The 4,584-nt window shown below is 36.5% G+C and overlaps 1 pseudogene; it reads left to right on the forward strand.

The window, feature by feature from the left end:
- Positions 1-3,402: 3,402 nt before the first annotated feature.
- On the forward strand, positions 3,403-3,793 carry LOC143685673 (non-histone chromosomal protein HMG-17 pseudogene; annotated as a pseudogene).
- The last annotated feature ends 791 nt before the right edge of the window (positions 3,794-4,584 follow it).

Below are 4,584 nucleotides of genomic sequence, written 5' to 3' on the forward strand. Positions count from 1 at the left end.
AAAAAAAAAGACAGGTGAGGGAGGTCTAGAGGAGGGCACAGAATTGAAGAGTACCATGAAGGGTAATTTAAAGAATACAAAGAGAAAGAGGGAAAAGAATATATAGATCTGACAAATAAAATAAAAAAGATAAGATATTGGAATCAAGAAACACATTTTCAGTAATAACTTTGTATGTAAATGGACTAAACATACCAATTAAAAGATGCAGATTGAAGAATGAATTAAGAAACATAATCCAGCTATATGCTGCTTACAAGAGACTCATCTTAGACACAAGGATACAAATAAACTGAAAGTGAAAGGATGGGGAAAGATTTTCCACACAACTTTTAACCAAAAGAAAGTAGGAGTAGCTATACTAATATCAGACAAAATAAACTTTAAATGCAAAGACATCATAAGAGACAAAGAAGAACACCATATACTAATTAAAGGGCCAATTCACCAAGAAGATATAACAATCATAAATGCTTATGCTCCCAATCAAGGAGCTCCAAAGTACATGAGACAGACATTGGCAAAACTGAAGGGAGTGATAGATGTTTCAACAGCAATAGTAGGAGGTCAATACACCACTCTGCTCTATAGATAGAACAGACAGAAGATCAACAAGGACATAGAGAAGTTAAATAACTTGATAAGTGAGTTATACCTAACAGACATATATAGATCATTGTACCTCAAAGCATAAGGATATATATTCTTCTCCAGTGTTCATGGAACATTCTCCAGGATAGATCATATGCTGGGGGACAAAACAGGTCTTTATAACTTTAAAAGCATTGAAATTATTCAAAGCACTCTCTCTGATCACAAAGGGATGAAGCTGGATCTCAAAAACCACCAAAGAATGAGAACATTCACAAATAGATGGAGATTAAATAACACATTCTTAAACAACCAATGGATCAAAGAAGAAATTTCTGGAGAATTCAGTAGCTACCTGGAGATGAATGAAGATGAGAATACAACTTATCAGAACTTATGGGATGTGGCAAATGCTGTGTTGCAAGGAAAATTTATTGCCCTAAATGCCTATATTAAAAAACAAGAAAGAGCAAAAATCAAGGACTTAACAGCAAACTTGGAGGAACTTGAGAAAGAACAGCAAACTAACCCCAAAGCAAATAGGAGAAGAGAAATAACAAAGATTAGAGCAGAGATGAGCGAATGGGATAACAAAAGAATAACAGAAAGAATCAATAAAAATAAAAGTTGGTTCTTCGAGAAAGTCAATAAAATTGATGAACCACTAGCAAGACTGACAAAGAAAAAAGAGAGAGGATGCAAATAAAATCAGAAATGAGAAGGGTTGTGTAACCACAGACCCTGAAGAAATAAAAGAAATCATAAGAGGATACTAAACAACTATTTGCCAACAAACTAGACAACTTAGATGAAATGGACAAGTTCCTGGAGACACACAAAAAAGCTGCACTCACTCAGGAAGAAATAGAGGGTCTCAACAAACTGGTCACAAGTAAAGAGATTCAAGCAATCATCAAAAATCTTCCTACAAAGAAAAACCTAGGGCCAGGTGGCTTCACAGAATTTTATTAAATATTCCAAAAAGAACTAACACCAATCCTGCTCAAACTTCTCCAAAAAATTGAGGAAAAAGGAGCTCTACCTAACTCATTTTATGAAGCTAATATCATTGTAATACCAAAACTGGGTAAAGATGCTATATGAAAGGAAAACTACAGGCTAATCTTCCTAACGAACATAGATGCAAAAATTCTCAATAAAATAATAGCAAATCAAATCCAACAGCACATTAAAAGAATTATACACAATGACCAAGTGGGGTTTATACTAGGAATGCAAGGATGGTTCAACACAAGAAAATCAATTAATATAACACCGCACATTAACAAATTGAAAGGCAAAAATCACACGATCATCTTGATTGATGTTGAAAAAGCATTCAACAAAATTCAGCATCCTTTTCTGGTAAAAACACACCAAAAGATAGGAATCAAAGGTCACTACCTCAATATGATAAAGGGAACATATGAACTGATAGCCAGCATTGTACTCAATGGAAAAAGACTGAAAACTTTTCTCATATATCAGGTACAAGACAAGAATGCCCACTGTCACCACTATTATCCAACATCGTGCTAGAAGTCCTAGCTAGAGCAATCAGACAGGACAAAAAAATAAAAGGCATCCAAACTGGAAAGGAAGAAGTAAAACTCTCATTATTTGCAGATGATATGATACTATACTTGGAAGATCCTGAGAAATCTATAGCAAAGTTACTTGAGCTAATAAACAAATTCAGCAAGGTGGTGGGATATAAAATTAATGTGCAAAAATCAGTAACATTTCTATACACAATCAATGAGCTGAGTCAGTTAAGGAAAAAATTCATTCAAAATAGCAACTAAAAGAATCAAGTAATTAGAAATGAGCTTAACTAGGGATGCAAAGGACTTATACACCGAAAACGAAACAACATTGCTAAAAAAAAAACCAAAGGAGGTCTGAATAGATGGAAAGATGTTCCCTACTCATGGATAGAAAGGCTCAATATAGTTAAGATGTTAATTCTCCCCAAATTGATCTACAGATTCAACACAGTATGAATCAAAATTCCAGCAACCTACTTTGAAGATATGGAAAAGCTAATTACCAAATTCATCCAGAAGAGAAAGAGACTCTGAATTGCTAAAAGCATCCTAAAAAACAAGAACGAAGTACAAGGATTAACACTCCCTGATTTTAAAACCTATTATAAAGCCACATGGTCAAAACAGCATGGTACTGGCACAAAGATAGAAACTTTGACCAATGGAATCAAATTGAGAGTGCAGAAACAGACCACCAATTCTATGGTCAAGTGATTTTTGACACGGCTCCCAAATCCTCTGAAGTGGGACAAAATAGTCTTTTCAATAATTGGGCATGGAAGAACTGGATATCAATAACCAAGAGAACAAAAGAGGACCCCTATTGCACCCTACACAAAAATTAGCTCAAAGTGGATCAAACTCCTAAATACAAGAACTATATCATAAAGTTCCTAGAAGAAAACATAAGGAAACATCTTCAAGACCTAGTAATAGGAGGTAGATTCCTAAACTTTATACCCAAAGGACAAGCAACAAAAGAAAAGATATAAATGGGAATTCCTCAAAATCAAATGCTTCTGCACTTCAAATGACTTTCTCAGAAAGGCAAAGAGGCAGCCAACTCAAATGGAGAAAATATTTGGAAATCACATATCAGACAAAGGTTTGATTTCCTGAACAAACAAAGAAATCATACAACTCAACAACAAAAGGGAAAAAAAACAATTATAAAATGGGCTAAAGATATGAGTAGGGGAGCAGTGTGAACAGGCGAGAACGACCCCCGGACTGAGCAAATTCCACGCACTGCTGCATCCGTCCAGCAGCTACGTCCCACTGCCGTACCACCATGCCCAAGAGAAAGGCTGAAGGGGATGCTAAAGGACACAAAGCCAAGGTAAAAGACGAACCACAGAGAAGATCTGCAAGGTCATCTGCTAAACCTGCTCCTCCAAAGCCAGAATCCAAGCCTAAAAAAGTCCCTGCAAAGAAGGGAGAAAAGGTACCCAAAGGGAAAAAGGGGAAAACTGATACTGGCAAGGATGGGAATAACCCTGCAGAAAATGGAGATGCCAAAACAGACCAGGCACAGAAAGCCGAAGGTGCTGGAGATGCCAAGTGAAGTGTGTGCATTTTTGATAACTGTGTACTTCTGGTGACTGTACAGTTTGAAATACTATTTTTTATCAAGTTTTATAAAAATGCAGAATTTTGTTTTACTTTTTTTTTTTTTTTAAAGCTATGTTGTTAGCACACAGAACACTTCATTGTTGTTTTTTGGGGAAGGGGCAAATGTCACTAATAGAATGTCTCCAAAGCTGGATTAACATGGGAGAAGACACCTTTCTCCTCTAGTTTTGAGAGACTTCGTCTTTACTCCCAGGATATTGGATTCCCTGATGTTGATATACATTAGCCACTTTGGCACAAATGCCTTGTGGTATGGAAAAACTAAAACTCGTTTTTATGTCCTCATGTCCTTTTCTCCTTCTCAGCCTTCAGCATAGACTTGACTCCCTGAAATCTGTTGAGGCCTGACCCCCCAAAATTACCAGAATGTCAGGCAATCTAGACTTTCCAGTGATGCCCCTGAGATGGCATCCTGCAAAAGAGCAGCAAGTCCTTGTTTAGGTTGTGGATCTTCAAACTGATAATTCTGCCATTTTCATTTCATTTCCTGAAAGTCAGGGTCGGCTCGTGAAAAGTTGTCAAACAACATGCTAAATGTGAAATGTCAACCCTCACTCTAAACTTTCCCTGTTCAGAGCATCACATGAAGACTTCATGGGGTTTTATAGTGGCTTTCTGATTTTGGTCATCCATTGAAGAAGGGAGTTTGAAAGTTGTTGTATACTGTTAACGATTGTCTGCCCATGTCCTGCCTGAAATACCATGATTGTTTATGAAAAGTATCTGCAATAAAGCTGGATACAGTTTGGCTTGGGAAAAAAAAAAAAGATATGAGTAGGCATTTTTCTGAACAGCAAATACAGATGGCTCAAAA

Source organism: Tamandua tetradactyla, chromosome 1 (assembly GCF_023851605.1).
Source record: "Tamandua tetradactyla isolate mTamTet1 chromosome 1, mTamTet1.pri, whole genome shotgun sequence".
Lineage (NCBI taxonomy): Eukaryota > Metazoa > Chordata > Mammalia > Pilosa > Myrmecophagidae > Tamandua > Tamandua tetradactyla.